Source organism: Melanotaenia boesemani, chromosome 19, assembly GCF_017639745.1.
Source record: "Melanotaenia boesemani isolate fMelBoe1 chromosome 19, fMelBoe1.pri, whole genome shotgun sequence".
Taxonomy (NCBI): domain Eukaryota; kingdom Metazoa; phylum Chordata; class Actinopteri; order Atheriniformes; family Melanotaeniidae; genus Melanotaenia; species Melanotaenia boesemani.
The window spans coordinates 29,502,024-29,522,321 of record NC_055700.1 but is presented as its reverse complement, the minus strand read 5'-3'; the positions used below and the strand labels follow the sequence as shown (position 1 = coordinate 29,522,321).

Below are 20,298 nucleotides of genomic sequence, written 5' to 3'. Positions count from 1 at the left end.
GAATAAGTAAAGACAGATAAAATTTTATATTTTTTTATATTGTTATATTCATTTGTAAGCAATACATTAATAATTTTTATTTTATATCATTTTATTAATTTTAATCAAAATAGTATAAACAAAATTTTTAAAATACATTTTTAAAGATATTTTGAGTTTTTCATTATTATATATACTAAATATAATCATTGCTTTACTCTGTGGAGGCATCCTATCTGGATAAATACGTAGCATACTTTGATGGGGCAATTTACGCTTTCGAGGAATCCCACCTTCACAAATTTATTTGCAGTTTGATTTTTGAACACCTGTGATATTATTTCTTGAGACTGTGCCCATGTGGGTTAATGATCTTTAAACGTGCCATTCTTACGACCCAAAACTGTGAATTGTATGAAAAATGTGCAGTATTCTTTTCTAAAGGTGCAACACTGGGATTGATTGATTTACCTATAAATTCAGACTATGGTAACGCGTTCTGTCGAGGGGGGACCAAAATGGTTTATAGGGGCCTCAAGATTTTGTGCTACGACCTTGGCTGCAGCATCAGAAACACAAGCGAACAAGAAAACTTTAACTGGATCAGTTTAAGGAGAAACCTGAGAAGGTTTGTGTCAGTTTTTCTGCTCACTGATCACTCATTAACTAAGTTTTCACTTTTAGCTGAGTGAGCGCGTGACCAAAGAGTGTCAAAGTAACAGGAACTGGAGGAGAAATGCAGAAAATAACGCGCAGTATGAAGAAGTTCATAAAAACCTCCACGTTCACCGCAGCTGCTCGCGGAGGAGCGCGCGGCGCAGCCCCGCGGCGTCCGCGCACGCACGCAGTTCAGGGTGGAGTTACACAGCACCGCTACACGGAGCGGATAGGGAGGGGAGCGGACAACAAGTCGACTCTTCTGGCCTTTCTCCTCGTCTCAAACTAAAACTAAAATCCTCAAAACAAAAGAAAAGGCGTCAAAGATTCAGAGTGCATCGGTCCGGCCGCGGGAGGATTCACGCGCTCAGGTCAGACACAGTTTTCTAACTGAGAAAAGTTTCAGAGTTTGAACCAGAAGTTCTGACGTCACCAGAAACTGGGACAAAACGACTTTTACTGGTTTCTTTTTAGAGACGGCGCGAGCTGCCGTTCATTTCCAGTGCTGACATTAACACGAAGAAGAAGAAACGAAGGTGAAGCGGCTCGCTTCACATAGACAGCGAAGCCGCTGCGCGCGTGCACACACACACGTATAGAAACACGCGCGTGCATAGCTGAATGTACTACTCTGTGTTGGGGATACACACCGTGTTCAGACAGTTAGTCTGGTATGTTGGAGAGGCGTTTATGTGTTTGTGCGCGCGCGCGCGTGATATTGTGAAACTAGCTGAGTTCCGTATTTCTCAGACGGACCATCACGGACCGCCCTCCTCTGTTGCTGCGCCTTTTATGACCAGCAGAGGTTCAGCTCATTGTGTCAGACTGTGGGGTGTGTTGCAGCCGCCACGACTCGCAGAAACATGGCCTCTGGGCACGCATTCCTCTTGCACGGAGGTGTGCGCGTGCAGCACCGTGGAGGGATCCGTTTCAACAGGCTGCAGGTTGCTTCCTTCTGTTGGATGTAGATCCATTCAGATTAAAGATCTGCAGCATCAGTTTGATACATCAAACATTTTTAACCTTTCCCCCTTTTCATAATAAAACCAGCCTATAGAAGTTTTTAATCCCAGTATAAACCAGTCTGTAGAAGCTAAAGCTTTTAATCCCAGTATAAACCAGTCTGTAGAAGCTAAAGCTTTTAATCCCAGTATAAACCAGTCTGTAGAAGCTAAAGCTTTTAATCCCAGTATAAACCAGTCTGTAGAAGCTGAAGCTTTTAATCCCAGTATAAACCAGTCTGTAGAAGCTAAAGCTTTTAATCCCAGTATAAACCAGTCTGTAGAAGCTAAAGCTTTTAATCCCAGTATAAACCAGTCTGTAGAAGCTGAAGCTTTTAATCCCAGTATAAACCAGTCTGTAGAAGCTAAAGCTTTTAATCCCAGTATAAACCAGTCTGTTGCAGCTGGAGCTTTTAATTCCAATATAAACCAGTCTGTAGAAGCTAAAGCTTTTAATCCCAGTATAAACCAGTCTGTTGCAGCTGGAGCTTTTAATTCCAATATAAACCAGTCTGTAGAAGCTGAAGCTTTTAATCCCAGTATAAACCAGTCTGTAGAAGCTAAAGCTTTTAATCCCAGTATAAACCAGTCTGTAGAAGCTAAAGCTTTTAATCCCAGTATAAACCAGTCTGTAGAAGCTGAAGCTTTTAATCCCAGTATAAACCAGTCTGTAGAAGCTAAAGCTTTTAATCCCAGTATAAACCAGTCTGTAGAAGCTAAAGCTTTTAATCCCAGTATAAACCAGTCTGTAGAAGCTAAAGCTTTTAATCCCAGTATAAACCAGTCTGTAGAAGCTAAAGCTTTTAATCCCAGTATAAACCAGTCTGTAGAAGCTGAAGCTTTTAATCCCAGTATAAACCAGTCTGTAGAAGCTAAAGCTTTTAATCCCAGTATAAACCAGTCTGTAGAAGCTAAAGCTTTTAATCCCAGTATAAACCAGTCTGTAGAAGCTGAAGCTTTTAATCCCAGTATAAACCAGTCTGTAGAAGCTAAAGCTTTTAATCCCAGTATAAACCAGTCTGTTGCAGCTGGAGCTTTTAATTCCAATATAAACCAGTCTGTAGAAGCTAAAGCTTTTAATCCCAGTATAAACCAGTCTGTTGCAGCTGGAGCTTTTAATTCCAATATAAACCAGTCTGTAGAAGCTGAAGCTTTTAATCCCAGTATAAACCAGTCTGTAGAAGCTGAAGCTTTTAATTCCAGTATAAACCAGTCTGTAGCAGTTTTATGGAAGGAATTTAGAATGAGTTTTCTGGGTTAATAACACACCAAGGAATTGTGATGGAAAAATGCGGCTGATCCATTGATCAGAAGTGATTATTATTCATCTGTAAGACCATAATTCAAATGACAGTGGAGCTCAGGGGAGGTTGGCTCCCTGAAGAGCAGACGCTGTCCCCCGACAACACTCACCTGAGACACTTCAGGGTTCACCCTTACCACCATAGGTTACCACCGTAAGTTACCACCATAAGTTACCACCGTAAGTTACCACCGTAAGTTACCACCATAGGTTACCACCATAAGTTACCACCGTAAGTTACCACCATAGGTCACCACCGTAAGTTACCGCCATAAGTTACCCCCATAGGTTACCACCGTAGGTTACCACCATAGGTTACCACCATAAGTTACCACCGTAAGTTACCACCGTAAGTTACCACCATAGGTTACCACCGTAAGTTACCACCATAGGTTACCACCATAGGTCACCACCGTAAGTTACCGCCATAAGTTACCCCCATAGGTTACCACCGTAAGTTACCACCATAGGTTACCACCGTAAGTTACCACCATAGGTTACCACCATAGGTCACCACCGTAAGTTACCGCCATAAGTTACCCCCATAGGTCACCACCGTAAGTTACCGCCATAAGTTACCCCCATAGGTTACCACCGTAAGTTACCACCATAGGTTACCACCATAGGTCACCACCGTAAGTTACCGCCATAAGTTACCCCCATAGGTTACCACCGTAAGTTACCACCATAGGTTACCACCATAGGTTACCACCGTAAGTTACCACCGTAAGTTACCACCATAGGTTACCACCGTAAGTTACCACCATAAGTTACCACCGTAAGTTACCACCATAGGTTACCACCGTAAGTTACCACCATAGGTTACCACCGTAAGTTACCAACATAAGTTACCACCATAGGTTACCACCATAAGTTACCACCGTAAGTTACCAACATAAGTTACCACCGTAAGTTACCACCATAGGTTACCACCATAAGTTACCACCGTAAGTTACCACCATAAGCTCACAAAAGTACAAAGCTGTTAGGATTCAAACAGCACTGATTATTAATAACTTAGGTTGTTACCAGCTGCCCAACAATGAATGAAGTTCAGGTTTCATGTCTTGCTGCTCATTTCACATCATTGTTTTACCTTGTATTTGATCTAAGTTCATACACCTGTGGAGAATTTACTACTGGTCATGTATGCAGCCATGCTTACGGCTTATCTAGGACTTAATGGGTCAAAAGAAAGTTTGTTGCTGTGGAAACTGGAATGAAGCAGTTTTACATCCCAGGCCACTGTGGTTGCTGCTGACCTACGATAGGTGGCTCCACGTGGTCCTGAACCTGCTGCAGCAGCCGGATGGTAGGGTCAAAGACGTGGTGGAACACTGCTGATTGCTGGGTAGGGTAACATGTGAAATGCTGTCCTGCATGTACAAGCATGACTGCTGAACCATGACTCAGAAGTTATGTAATAATAACAGGGAGGGTGCTGAACATCATTTCTAAACAGGACTTGTAGAAATAAAGTGATTATATGATCAGGGACAGGTGTCGCTTATCTTGTGCTTTTTCCAAGTTGTTATTACCCTAATTTCATCTGCATTTACATGAAGCACTCTTTAACATTTGTTTAGAAAACTGCTTCTGCCATCATCATCATCATCTTCAGTGTCTCATGAGCGGTGGTGTACAGCTCTGTGGGATAAACTGTGATGGATAGCTACCCTTTAGCTGATCTACGGAGGTTTTCCAGGCATTTCTATCCTGTCCAGGAGGTTTACAATCCAGCCACTAAATGTAGTTTTATTCAGAGACTGTATCAAGGATCACCAACTCTGGATGTCCTGGACCAGAGTCCTGCAGGTTTTAGAGGCTTCTCTGCTGCGACATGGATTCCTGCTTCCATGATGCTCCAGATGTTGTGTACTGGTGAAAGGTCTGGACTGCAGGCAGGCCAGTTCAGCAGCCGGACTCTTCTCCTGTGAAGCCATGCTGCTGTGATGGATGCAGGATGTGGTTCAGCATCGTCTTGCTGAAATCTGCAAGGTCTTCCCTGAAAGAGACGTTGTCTGGATGGGAGCAGATGTTGCTCTAAAACCTCCATGTACTTTTCAGCATTGATGGAGCTTCACAGATGTGGAAGCTGCCCACGCCATAGGCACTAATGCAGCCCCATCCCATCAGAGATGCAGCTTTTCACCTGTCCACTGATAACAAGCTGGATGCTCCCTCTCCTCTTTAGTCTGCAGGACACGCCGTCCATGCTTTCCACAAACTATTTCACATCTTCATCCAGGTTTCCACTTTGCCTCAGACCATTTTAAATGAGCTTTGGTCCAGAGAAGACGGAAGAAGCTGGTTCTGGATCCTCTTCACATCTGGCTTCTTCTCTGCATGATGGAGCTTTAACCTGCATTTGTGGGTTTCAGGGTGAACTGTGTTCACAGACAGTGGTTTCTGGAAGTCTTCCTGAGTCCATGCAGTGGTTTCCAGTAGAGAATCATGTCTGCTTTTAATGCAGAAGATCACCAGCATCCAGCCTTGTCTCATGCACACAGAGATTCCTCCTGATTCTCTGAATCTTCTGATGATATTCTACACTGTAGGTGGAGGATCTTCAAAGTCTGAAGAACATTTTTCTGAAATTGTTCCACTGTTTTAGATCCAGTTTGTCTCAGATTGGTGAAGCTCTGTCCATCTTTCCATCTGAGAGACTCTGCCTCTCTGAAATGCTCCTTTTATACCAGTCATGTTACTGACCTGTTGCCAGGTAACCTGGTTAGTTGTCCAATGCTCCTCCAGGTGTTTCTGGTTTGTACCAGGTACTTTTCCAGCCTTTTGTTGCTCCTGTTCCAACTTTTTCCATCAGATTCACTATCAGCTCATATTTTCATCTCACGGTGAAATGTCTCCGTTTCATCCTCTGACGTGTTGGTGATCTTCTACTGGGAATAAAATATGAGTTGATGAGATGTGGAAATCATTGATTTCTGTTTTTATTTACATTTTACCCAGAGACCAGACTTCGGAGGACCTGGGGTTGCAGATTTGATGATTTACCTTCACTTTGCAGCATATGAGCTTTTATAAGGTGGTACTCTGTTAAAACAAGTTTCCTCATAGGCTGTTGTAGCTTGTTTTTGCATTTACAAAACTTAAACTAGAGTGTGTTAAACTGGTTTGAGTTAGTGATGCACTTTTTCTTTTCATTGTGGTAACACACGGATGTGCTGTTTTCCTCTCTGTGCCTTCATCATGCAGGGCAGGACAAGACACTCCTGAAGGTTTCTGTAAACTTACTAAAACTTTCAAGCTTTTTTTCTTTTCTTTTTTTCTTCCCCCAAAATCCTGAACGTTAGATTGGTAAAATAAGAACTGACGTGGCGTTGCTGTGTCGTAGCGTTGGTCTCACAGTTTTGTAGCGTTGTGGATGTTTCAGCCTGACGTGAGCGTGTGCTCTGCTGGTTTTCTCCAGCGAGCATGCTTCCACACCGCTTTGCAGCCAGCGCTCACACCAGTTAAGGAAACCTGCTTTTCATTCCAGGGTGCTGCAGATATTTGACTGTAGTGTTTTAACTCAGCCATATTTGGCCAGGACAACATATGCTCCTACTACTCCGGCACAAGAAATCATTTGTTTTAGGCTTCAGCCAATTCCCGAGCCTGCGTCAGACTCAGGAGAGCTCAGTCAGACCCGATGGAGAACGCAGCTCTGATTTCAGTCAACTGAAAGGCAACATTTGCTGGATTAGTAAAGACAATGTTACATTTCTGCACATCATCGAAATGCTCAAGAAGAAAAAATCAGAGTAATTCAGAAAAATGTAATGGAAAGATGAACCGTAAAAAGAAAGGCATCTAATACTCCTCATGAGCCCGTTCTTTAAACCTGGGTATACCTGCAGGAACAAGCTGATTCCTGTCCCACTCTCCGTAATCTGCAGGCTGGGTGGGTTCTGATAATCCCAGATTTCTGATACAATCATGCCGGCTGACTCACTGATGATACAACGGAGCCGTTTTTCTTTGACTTTGACTTGTAGTGGTCACACAGCCTCTGTGACGTGTTAGAGCCGGTAAAGCTGCGACTTTGTAAAGAGAAGTTTTCTAGATTCAGTGCCAATGAATCATTTTCACCTTTCACTCCAAATGTATATATGAATTAGCGGGTGTTTGCAGGCTTTTGAAAAGGAGCTTTAGACAGGTATGGATGTGAGCTGCTGCAGTCATGTTACTAAACAGGTACGCACAGCAGCATTGGGTTAATTTGACATAAGATCAGGTCGTGTTATTAACCCATAAAACCCATAAACCAGATCTGGGAGGTCCATCTCCTACTCCACCAGGAGCAGTAGTGTGAAGCTCTGTGGGGTAAATGTGATGGATATTTAACCCTTTAGCTGATGTACAGAAGTTTTCCAGCATTTCTGTCCTGTCCAGCAGGTTTACAATCCAGCCACTAAATGTAGTTTTATTCAGAGACTCTATCTGGTAAATCCACAATGATCCATGATAACAGCATTATTTATCACATTTCACCATAAAAACATCACCATCACTACTATGTTGCTAAGAGACCTCTATTTAGACCTGGACATGATGATGAAGCCACTTCCTGTCAGACTTTCCACCAATCAGAGAGCTTAGATTGACGGTAACGTCCAATCAGGAGCAGCCAAAGATCAACCAGTGAGCAGAAAGTTCTATGTGTGTGTGAATAGAAGAAAAATAATGCTACACACACACTCAGGGAGACTAAAAGGGAACAGGTGAAGGCACTTAGCAAATCAAACCAGGTGAACTAAGAAGCAGGAAGTAAAAACGAATGTAAAAAGGGAAAGAAGATACAAAATAAAAACCAGAACCAGAGAGGACAGGCAAAAAAAAACAATGACAGTAAAAGATAACCACTAAACCAAAAACTCCAGAGACCATGACATATCTGCAGAGACCTGGTAGCATGAAAGTGTTTAGAAAAACACTCATCTTCTCTACATCTGAGTTGTGGTGTACCACAGGGCTTAGACTTAGGCCTCCTTTTGCCCTTCACTTCCATCTGTTGGCCAGCCTGTTCAGGACCATAATGCATTTCATTTTTATGCTGATGACATTCATCTGTACATGACATAAAGCTCTCAGATCACAGCAGAGTCTTTGTTTCTACTCATCTTTCGAACATTAAATCCTAGATCAGGGGTAGCCAACGTTGGTCCTCGAGGGCACCAATCCGGCAGGTTTTCCAGATTTCCGTGCCCCAACACTTAAACTAACGAGTCATTGTGGAGATCCTTATAGGCTGTTGGATCTATTTAATTTGAGTCAGGTGTGCTGGAGCAGGGAAATCTGGAAAACCTGTCGGATTGGTGCCCTCGAGGACCAACGTTGGCTACCCCTGTCCTAGATGGTCCCCCCAAATATCCCTCAGTCCTGTTGTTGCTACTCTTGGCGCTCCTACCACCCAGGCTGTAGAAGGTTTCTGATCCTTACCTCTAATCAAACATGTTCTGTCTGGTTTTTCCATATTAAGACCACCAGGTTTCAGGTAGCAGTCAGAATTATAACTCACTTTGAGTTGTCGAGACAACAAACACACCTCAGAAAGTCCAGATATCTTATTTTCAAGTTCCCAGGATTAATGTGACCCAGATTATTGAGATTCAACACCAATAAAGGTCCAACTACATTTGAATTTGTATTAAAATGATAAAAATATGCAGTTTTCCTGTTTTGGCATAATCCTACTGACTGACTCACTGAGCCTGATAGAGAAAGTATGTTTCTACGCAGTCTGGCCTGCTTTGTTTTCCCTGCACTGCTAACCATCTCAGCCGTGTTATCTTTACTCTGCCACAGAGCTGCTGGCCTCATATTTCTCTGTTGCTTTTGGATGGGCTGCAGCTTCTTACGCTGGCTGCCAGTGACATAAGTCTGATTAAAGCTTCAGCCCTTCCTCTCTGCTCGTGTTTAGATGCTGGTATTCCTCAGAGAGCCTCAGCTGAATTCCTCTGCAGGGCTGGAAGTGGAGGGAAAATATTCAGAGTGCAAGTTTAATCAACAATGACAAATATCAGCTTTCTGTTTGGCTCTTTAGTTCACCAACAGTCTCATCTGGATGCAGGATTTCTCTTTTTAAAGTCTGAACGAAGAAATAATCAGCATTCTGAGTTTGTTACATCACTGACGGATGTGTTGATTATCACTCAGCCAAACACGAAGGATTAAACAACCGACAAGCAGACGATATTAGGTCCGAGAACGTCCATCAGGGAGACGCAGCTGAGTCTACGTCATTGTAGGAGTTTCTGACTTGTATTACGACTTCAAATGGATGGAATATTCTTTGGTTTTATTAACGTGAGCATGTTATCTGAGGTCTGAACATTAACCCATAAGAGCCCGACGTGACATATTTGTCACATACAGTTTCTGAGACATTTTGCTTCAATTTATGGTTTAAACTTTGCTCAAAATCCTGTTGAACACAATCTGATACTTGTCTTCTGGCCCCTAACAGATACCCAGAAGCAGAAAACCACATTATAATCATATAATATCAGAGTAATATCAGAGTAAAATCATATAATATAAAAACAATCACATGGTAATAAAAAAAAAGGTTAATTTTTTTTGTCACATTTTGTTAAAGGGCCAAATAAAGACCTCATATTTAAAAAAAATGGACTTTTCTTATCCTTTTTTCATGGGTCGGGCCTTAATGGGTTAGGAAGATTCAGAGCGACTCCGCTCAATGAAGCGGTTTCATCCGGACGTTTAGAAAGTTAAACGGCTTTCTGTGCAGAGTATTTTTTAAGTCAAAGCATTTCGGTCATTTCTGGAAAATTGGTTCATGATGAAGTCTGGAAATGTAACGTGTGTTCACAGCTTTCAAGTGATGTTTAAATGAGGCTGTTTTGTCATCACATGTCGTCTTCCCTCTGTAATAATGTAACGGAGAGGTTACCTGCTACAGCTGCAGAGCTCATGAATACTGGATTCAGCAGAGCCGATTGAAGCTTCTGCTGCTCCACTCTCATTTTTCAAAATGCATTCCTCTCTGACTCTGACCACAGGTCACAGGAGGGGGGCCCTGGCTGGGGATGGTGGTCTTAGCTGTATATGGTGGTCCTGGCTGTATATGGTGGTCATGGCTGTATATGGTGGTCCTTGCTGAGGATGGTGGTCCTGGCTGGGGATGGTGGTCCTGGCTGTATATGGTGGTCCTGGCTGTATATGGTGGTCCTTGCTGAGGATGGTGGTCCTGGCTGAGGATGGTGGTCTTGGCTGTATATAATGGTTCTGGCTGGGGATGGTGGCCCTGGCTGTATATGGTGGTCTTGGCTGTATATGGTGGTCTTAGCTGTATATGGTGGTCCTGGCTGAGGATGGTGGTCCTGGCTGTATATAATGGTCCTGGCTGGGGATGGTGGTCCTGGCTGTATATGGTGGTCCTGGCTGAGGATGGTGGTCCTGGCTGTATATGGTGGTCCTGGCTGTATATGGTGGTCCTGGCTGAGGATGGTGGTCCTGGCTGTATATGGTGGTCCTGGCTGAGGATGGTGGTCCTGGCTGTATATGGTGGTCCTGGCTGTATATGGTGGTCCTGGCTGTATATGGTGGTCCTGGCTGAGGATGGTGGTCCTGGCTGAGGATGGTGGTCCTGGCTGGGGAGTTTAAAAAAATTTGACATTAAAGTGAAACTTGACGGGAATGAAATGATTTCGTCTGTAGCTTGTCTTCATCCACCACACATGAAACTTTCAGCTTGTTAAAAACATTCTCTTGGAGGGAGATGCCGTTGTCATCCGTTGTTAGCTTGTGTTGGTTTGTCACCAGATAAGTCTTTAAAGGACTCGCAGGGCCTGAAGGAAATGAGATAAACGTGGGGATCTACAGTATCTGACTGTTAGAGACGGACCGGATGTTTGGTTTGGGAATGACAGCCGGCTGCTGACAGGCAGGAGGAAGCTTCAGCATGAATGATGGCTTCATTTACTAAAACCTCTCAGTCTTTACTGCACCGGTTAAGATGATGATATCAGACACAAAGCAACATGATGTAAACGTCTTTATTCACTGGTTTAACTCAAACCCCAAATCCATCATGTAGCATCTCTTCTTCTTCTAACATGTCTGGGAAGTGTGGAGACCAGTTGCTGGAGTTTTAGGAGAGGAATGTTGTCCCGTTCTGGTCTGATGCAGGATTCTAGCTGCTCTACAGTCCTGGACCTTGGTTGCTGGATTTCTGCTTCCATGATGCTCCAGATGTTGTGTACTGGTGAAAGGTCTGGACTGCAGGCAGGCCAGTTCAGCAGCTGGACTCTTCTCCTGTGAAGCCATGCTGCTGTGATGGATGCAGGATGTGGTTCAGCATCGTCTTGCTGAAATCTGCAAGGTCTTCCCTGAAAGAGACGTTGTCTGGATGGGAGCAGATGTTGCTCTAAAACCTCCATGTACTTTTCAGTATTGATGGAGCTTCACAGATGTGGAAGCTGCCCACGCCATAGACACTAATGCAGCCCCATCCCATCAGAGATGCAGCTCTTCACCTGTCCACTGATAACAAGCTGGATGCTCCCTCTCCTCTTTAGTCTGCAGGACACGCCGTCCATGCTTTCCACAAACTAGTTCACATCTTCATCCAGGTTTCCAGAGAAGATGGAAGAAGCTGGTTCTGGATCCTGTTCACATCTGGCTTCTTCTCTGCATGATGGAGCTTTAACCTGCATTTGTGGGTTTCAGGGTTTCTGGAAGTCTGGAACTGTGGAACAGTTTCTGTTTCATCCTCTGATGTGATGTTGATCTTCTACTGGGAATAAAATATGAGGTGATGAGATGTGGAAATCATTGAATTTTGGTTTTATTTTCAGTTTTCACAGTCCCAACTTTTTGGGAATTGGGGTTGTAATTGTTGTTACTCTAACATTGTGTAGTATGTCTTCATTTCCTCTGCTCCCGTTTTTCAGTGTGTTCAGAGCTCATGAAGTTCAGTTCGACCCTCTTCCTCATTCCTCAGTAACTACAGTAATTACTGTTGTGACTCCACACTTCCTCTGGGTGGACTGGGAAGAATTAACACAACTTCTTTAGTCTGCAGACTTGAAACAAGATGATTTCCCACTCTTTGACCTCATATTAGTTGAACAGGAAGAGTTAAGGAGGGTAGGCTTTTTGGTGTGTATGTAAACTGGCAGAAATAATAAGACTTTTAACCACTGCTGATATTTAGTAAGACCTGAGCAGACCTGAATGAGCTTCAGATAAACCACCTTATATCTTTCCTTGAAGCAAACAAGCTGAGCTCACAGACAAGATTCAGTTTTCCCAGCTGAATCATAGCAGGCAGCATACAGATGTCTGAAATGTCCTTTTATGGCATTGAAGGGCTTTAAAAACAGGAAATGGCATCAGGACATCTGATCTCACAAGAACCCTGTCATTTCAGAGCAGAGAAGGACTCAATCCAGTCGGGAGACGAGGCCACTGACACCTGAGCAAAGCTCTCAACATGAAGCAGCTAAACTCTGAAAAAAATCAATTTTCCAACAGAAAGGAGTCAGAAACACAACATCAGAGTTTTAGGGAGCAGAAAATGAGGCTGAACGGACACATTAGTGTCGTTTTCACTGTGTTTAAACATTTGGCTAATGTCTCTAAATAGGAGGAATGTCTAGATTATTAACCCTTTAAAGGCCGAACCAAAGCAAAAATTCAAAGTAGTTTTATCTGAAGTATTTATTTGACCTTTTCACAAAATAACAACAAACAAATTAAAATAATTTTTGTATATTTTCCGTTTATTACGGTGTGATATGTCAGAATTAGCCAGCGAGAGCTAATCACTGCAGCAGAGAACAACAAGGTTAGAGGTGCAACTCCACTTGGTGTGTAAACTAAAACACAATAAAAAAATAAATAAAATACAGCGATAACTCAGGAAACGATGAGTAACAATAAAAGGTCTGAAATAGAAATCTTAAAAACAAGAATGCTTAGTAGAGTATAGATAAAACACAAGTCCATTTTGCACCGTGGTGAATGGAGGCTGTATAACACCACACACACACAGCAGCTGCTGGTGTGTGTGGTGGAATAACAATGTGCACAAGTCAAGTATCACATCCTGTACAACAGGGTTTTTAACAAGTTTTTACCCTAAAATAATGCAGAAGGTCTCAGACAAACTTCACTGCGGACCAGATTCCATAAATAACCAAAAGGCAGTGAAAAAATGAAAAAAACAAAATAGTCGGCACAGAAAGCCGCTTAACTTTCTAAATGTCCGGATGACACCGCTTCATTGAGCGGAGTCGCTCTGAATATCCTTAAAGTTCAGACCTCCGAACAAAGATCTGAACAATTTTAAATGTCTTTTGAAAACTTATCTCTTTGGCTTTTAACCCTAGAGAGCAGGATCATTAGGCCAGGCCTTTTAATTTAATTATATTTTTATCTGTTATTTTACTGTTTTAAACTGCTTGTTTTATTATGATTTGATGTTTTATTTGTTGTCATTTTATCTGTACAGCTCTTTGGGTACCCTGGGGTATGAGAAGGTGCTATATAAATAAGGGTTGATTGACCTCAGATAACATGCTGACGTTAATAAAACCAAAGAATATTCCATCCATTTGAAGTTGTAATACAAGTCAGAAACTCCTACAGTGACGCAGATGCAGCTGCGTCTCCCTGATGGACATGACGTCTCCGTCTGTCCATCCGTCCGTCTCTGATCAGGAAGAAAATGAGATTGTTATGATGTGAGTGGAAGTGTTTGGGTTAAATCAGCCGGATGTCGTCTCACATCAATTCACAATTAAGTCATCCCAAGACACAGTCCAGTTCAATCCTATTCATTATCAACCAGTTAAAACAAATTACTGGTCCACATTAGTCCAGTTTATACCTGTGTGTATACCTGTTACCAGCTGGTGTTTTGTAAAGGTCTTCAGTCTTTTAACGGACAAACAGATCATCTTGAAAGCATCATTCAGGCCAGTTTTTAACACAAAGTGTATTTTTAAATCCGCTTGTGATATAGTCTCATATAGATCACTGGATCCTGAATCTAATCCAGTCCAAGCCAGACTGTGGCAGAATTTGTCACATTGGCAAATATTGAATTCGTATCCACAGAACGGATCCTCAAAAAGAAAAGTTAGCATATGTAAGTGCTGGTAAACTCAGAGATGTTGCGGTAATAGTGCGGCTCTGGATTTCCGTGCTTACTGAGGAAATGTCTGGTTCAGCCTGATGTGGGACTCGGTTTTCTGATGGTGTGATTGCTGTTTTCATGGTCATGAATAGCTCATGTTTGCAGTATAAACATTTTTGTAACCTGGCCTCCATCTTTCTGTTTATTCAGACAGGAGGTGTGTGAGGCAAACTTCATCATCTGACTGGACAGGTGGGCTCCTACTGAAACACCAGTTTACATCAGGTAATAACGTCACTTCCCACTGGTTCAATGTGCCACAGTGAATATTTATTAAACAGACTTACATCCATAAGAAACATTTATAAAACAGAATAGCGAGAAAATATAAAGATATAAAATCCCAGAAAGATGATCGGGACCATCGAAAGTCATGCAGACATTTCAGCCTGTACATCCTCAGTCTGGATGAGTAATGGGAGCAGCTCTCCGAAGGACCAAGATGACACCACGATACTCTGTGGAAACATCCAGACGTTGCATAAACTTAAACATCAAGTTTGTTAACAGTGCTTCGAGCGGGCTCACTCCTGCAGTGACAAACATCTGACTGGCATCCCTCCTCTGGGAGCGTTGGGTATTATTCTCGTAGCATCACTGTCTGCAGCGTGTAACTTCTGCTTGGAAGATTTTTTATTAGATGACCAGGGGAGTTCCTGGACCTGGGAACATTAAGGGCTGAGCCCACACCCTCATAGAGGAATCTCAGTGAACCAACACAGTAAAAACGGCTTTTTATTTAAGCTTCTTGAGCATTGTGTCGCCTTGTTTAAAGCCAAATACTGTAACATGTGCTTCGATATGTATTTATTTTCAAGCTTAAACGTGACCATGTAAACAAGATCTCTAAAATCAGTAGTAAACTTTTACTTTTCCAGACATCTGCTGTTTATCTCCACAACCTGCTCTTTACTGCACATCTCCTGCAACAAAATGATGAACGTGAGCTGTTTTCAGTCACTTTCAGTTTCCAGAATAAAGATCATGATGTAGTATTTACTACCTCTCTATCATCTCATCTGTCTCTTCCTTCTTTCCCTACAGGCTTGTTTCCTTCCATCATTTCCCTTCTTTCCTTCTTTCACTTGCTGTTTTCCATCTTTACCATTACTACTTTTTCAGTAGTATAGCCGAGTTTAAACTAGTGGTAAACTCTGATTTTTCCTTCCCAGTCTCGAACACCCCTGTCCTGGAGCAACACACACATACAAGAACCACCAACCTCATTAATACATAAAGTAAACACACACACACAAAGGCGAGACCATGAAAGACTGGTTTTTATTCCAAATATAAATGTATAGTGAGCAACATAAAAAGTAAAACAGTCTTTAAAAGCTGGACTTGAACTACGGACCAACCAGTGACCTGCAGGTAAACAAAAACATCAGTAAACATAATAAAGTTGTTCTTTTTCTATCTATATTTGAACAAAAACAGCATCTAGAAACCAAACATCCAACACTAATGGGAAAGCCGTTTTCATCTACAGCACAAACACTTGCACATACACAAACACACACACACACACACACACACACACACAATCAGCAGCACCTCCTTCTTAGTGGTTATGGGAAATTCGGGACCTTTTCCAGCGGGTTAACCTGCGAATCACGTAGACTTCACCACTGGATTTAGTGCAAATGTGTAGAACAGAAAAGGGCAGGGCTAACGGTTTAGTACAGCTAGCTTAACCTTCGAAGTACCAAGTACTGTCATGAATCATCTGCCTAATGTTCATTTCATTTTTAAGACACACAGGGTTTAAATTACTTCTTGTTTACCTGTTTCGTGTGTTGACCCAGAGTCTTGCTGCCCAGTGGCAGCGACCACAACTGAAGAGTTTCTCTCTTCTTAAATAAAAAAACGTCTGATGTCCCTTTTTCATCGCTGATGATGACCGAAATAACACCAGAGTTCAGATTAGGGATAAAACGCCGGGCTGTCAGCCAAAACGGAGGATTCCCCGCTTCCATAAAATTCCTCTGTGATTGGTCATATTATTGTACCTGTGTTGCATTCACATACGCCAGGAAATTACAAAACTACCATATTCTTTAATGTTACAAGGCGGCTCAGTTGATGTAAACTTATTCCTTCTGGGGTGGAAAAACATTTGTGGCTTGATGTGAAACGTTTGGGGCCAGAGCCGGGAACGCCCAGGCCAGGCGACGCCTCTGAAGATGACCACAGAGGGCCGTGTAGAGTGGTGTACTATATGCTTAGACATGGACACTAACTGGAGTAGAACAAAAACTAAATTTACGTGCAATTGTGTTTGCCTGTACATTTAACTTACAACATTGTCTGTATATATCATCATCATCATCACTCATGTCCTCTTCAAAAAAATAATCAAGGTATTTGATCTTTTGACTGACTTCGAGTCTCGTATTAGACAGTTTCAACATGAAGCCATTTGTCTTGTTTGGTTGGACATATTAACACAGTGCAGCTGCTTCAACCCAGACCTGCTCGGGCTGAAGGTGACGAGGTCATCGCCTACATTAAATGGTTCATTAATCAAACAGCCAGTGTTACATGCTTTCAGTCTCATAAACAACTCATTTACGTATAGATTAAATAAAACAGGGGACAAGATTCCACCCTGACTGATGCCACTGGACACTAAAAGGGGCAGGTGTACTACCCCCCCATTTGATCTGCATTTTGTGGTTTGCATACCGGTAGCCAAGAACCCTCACAATATACCAAGGCACTCCCTGTTGTCTTAACTTAATAAATAGTTGTTAATGATTTATTTGATCAAATGCTTTGGAAGCATCAATAAAACACATGAGCACAGATGAGGTTTTGACCTTGTAGAGGTTCACTGTTTCTTTTAGAGCATATATGCACGTCAGTGCTGAGCTTCGTTTTAAAACCAAACCGATAATCAAGTATAAACCCACTCACTCTGTTACGCAGAATTCATTCAGTAACTTTGGATAAGATACTGGCTAACGCTAAAGGCCTATAATTATCCAGGAGTTGAATTTGAATTTAAATAAATAAAAAAAATATCAGTTCATCTCAGGTGAGCCCAGAACAGCCGTATCTTATTTCCACAAGACGATTTACAATAATACACATATTATAAATACTTACATTTCATAGCTCTTCTTGTTGTTTCACATTATCTTTAAAATATATTAACTTTAGCTTACAGTATGTGTGTTTTTACTTCAATTTAAAATACATAAAATTTAACTTAGTGTATTTTAACTGTAGCCTAAAATATATTTACTTTAGCTTGCAATAATTTAACTTCAGCTTATTTACTGTATTTATCTTTAGCCTAAAACAGGGGTGCCCAAAGTAAGGCCCACGGGCCAAATTTGGCCCGCCAGCCTGACATGTCTGGCCCACCAATTAGATATCAAAACTATTTTGAGTATGTCACACTTAAAAGATTGCCTCACAACTCAATGACATACTCACCTTGTCTGTGAGCCAGGTGCAACCTAACACTGACAGGCTAGTAATGTCTAAAGATCGGCTTCATTTGTCCCACTAGTGGTAGCAGTGTGCTTGCTGAACATGCATTGTTTGTTGTTGATAAAGTTTTGCACTATATTTGGTTACAATTTAGTGCCTGCAATTGTTGTTTGTTCTCCGTCTAACTACACCTTTACTGTTATTTTGCCGTATTGATGTTTGTAGCATGCTATTTGCACTGATGGAAAAGAAAACATTTGCATGCATGAACAATAATTAAAAGAACTATGGTTTACCTTTATTTGTGTTTCACCCTTAAGATCTGTGTGTTTGGCCCACGGCTCACTGGTACATTTTCACTTTGGCCCTTAGAGGCAAAAAGTTTGGGCCCCCCTGGCCTAAAATATATTAACTTTACCTATAGTATGCTAACTTAAGCTTACAGTATGTTAGCAACAGAGTAAAATACGTAAACTTTAGCTTACAATATATAAAATTTAGGGCTGGACGATAATTTGATAGCAATATATATCGATCGATAGATGTGTGATGCGATAGGAACAAAAGGTTGATTAAAAAGTTCTACAGAAAAAGTTTCCCTTTCTTTTTTTATTGTAGCCTATCATGTAGCTTAATTCTACAGTCATTACTTCCTCCCAACCAATCACAAATGCAGACACAGGCTCGTTCCGTCACCAAGTGTGTGTTGCAAAAGATGTTGCAGCAAGGAGAGACGGAGGAAATGTGATGTGGTGTTTATTTATATGGTAGCTCAATCCTACCAGTTTCTGAGCTACCTAACAGCCAATTTCCCGACCTCCGCAGCACACCAATTCACGTGGTGTCAGAAGATCCGCCTAGCTGGAGAGTCACCGGAGAAGTGGAGAGTCATAATCACAAGATTCTCCACTTGGAGGATAAATGTCTCGTCGTCTATTTGGGGGGCGGACAAACAACACTGAGCCCCCCTAACAGTTAATGACATAATGTTCACATAGTTCTGCCCGGGGCTTTTATTTTGAAACTCATCGGATTCTTTACACTGCTCCCGTGTCTGACTTCCTGTCTGGCCCAGTCTGAACTGCTGAGCTTTAGTCTGTTCTTTCTGTTTGTCAGTGTTTACTGACGTCACTCAGGTCTTTTAAATAAATATATTTCTTTTTTAAAAACTTTCAGTTGTGGTTAAAAAGGTGCTTGAATATGAATTCAGTGTTTGTGTTTATTCATTAGTAAGTCATTAAGCAATAGGCAAAGCTGCATTTAAAATATATTCAATTTTTTTATAATTATTGATAATCATCAGTTGATCACTAATTTTTATTTTTTATTTTATTTTTTTCATCGATATGCTTTTTTTTATATTGTCCAGCCCTTTGTTAGCGTTAAGCTTACAGTAGTTTAACTTCAGACAGCTGGATACTAACACAAGGTCTGTTCATACTGCAGATCTATAATCGGACAAGAGCTGGTGTTACATCATCGGCAGGAATTAAAGTGAAGGGTCAGAAGTGACAGTTGTTAGTTATTTCCTCTAACACAGGATCTTACCTGCTTACATGTAGACTAATGTTTTCAGTGTTTTGATGAAAGAAATGGTCAGGCAGGTGTGTGAAATGTGTTTCCCACAGATAATCATCCATTCAGCATAAGCTCGTTCAAGCATCATCTGACCAGCTCACTGACATGCCCGGCCGAGCAGCGCCTTCAACACTGAAGCTTGTTACTCTGCGACAAGCAACGACTTTGTTCTAGTTCTCGAGTCCGCAAGAACAAGAAAAATTTCATACTTACAATATTTTAACTTTAGCTTTAAACAAGTTCAGCCTAAAATATTTAATGTTTTAGTCTATAGTTTATACCACAGTATAAACACAACAGACTGCAGTCTGAGGGAAGCTGTTTGGTTCTTGGGGGACTTGGAAGAGGCAGCCGCTGCAGAAAATTTGGACGTTGACACGATGCAATAAAAAATGAATGAATTTGTGATTCCAGCTACCTTTTAATGGAGGCTGTTGCACACACATGCCTGAAAAGCTCATTCTCGGGTTATGATGACATGTTCATTTGTGGAGCCGACTGGTTCGGTGGTCTGCTAATCAGGGTTCAGTACTGGTCTTTAACCTCTAACCACTGCAGTTCATGACAAGAGATAAACGAACAAAAATAATAATAAAGGACCATGAACAATCCCAGAATAGATGAACAATGAAATTTAGTAAAACAGGAAGTAACGGTGATGGAAAGTGGAAGTTTTTATCTGTTAGACTAACAAACTCAGTCCACCAGAAAACATTTTTTACTATCATACAACCCCAGCTCTAGAAAAGTCTGCTCTCTGTGTAAAATGTAAATAAAAACAGAATTCAACAATTCCCAGTAGAACATAAACTGAAATTCATTTTTCTAAACGGGATTTGGTGGGGGGGATTCCCTCCTACATGCTTCACATAGGGGGATTTCTCCACTTTGGGGGGGTTTTACCAGTGAGCTTAACTACGGTCCTGCAGTGTCCTACTCTCCACTCAGATTAATGCAGCTTCCATTTGTCTCTTTCTCCTTTCTTACTCTCAGACATCTCTGGTCTCGTCTCCAGGCTCTAAACCTGCTCGCATATCCAACTTTACCGACTTGATATAAAAACTTTATTCATTGCTGGAACTTGACTCTTTCAGCTGCATCAGTGTAATAAATCATCTCCCTCCAAGCTCTGTTTTCTTGTCTATCTCCTCGACTTCATCTCTTTCTATTTGATA

The 20,298-nt window shown here is 41.7% G+C and overlaps 1 protein-coding gene across 1 annotated transcript in view; it reads left to right on the top strand.

Annotated features, from left to right (window-relative positions):
• The first annotated feature begins 830 nt into the window (after positions 1 to 830).
• Positions 831 to 20,298, top strand: part of tln1 (talin 1) — an 82,126-nt gene continuing 62,658 nt past the window's right edge. The window contains 2 exon segments of the mRNA XM_041969602.1: positions 831 to 1,007; positions 14,255 to 14,329. The gene's annotated coding sequence lies outside the window, so the exon portion shown is untranslated.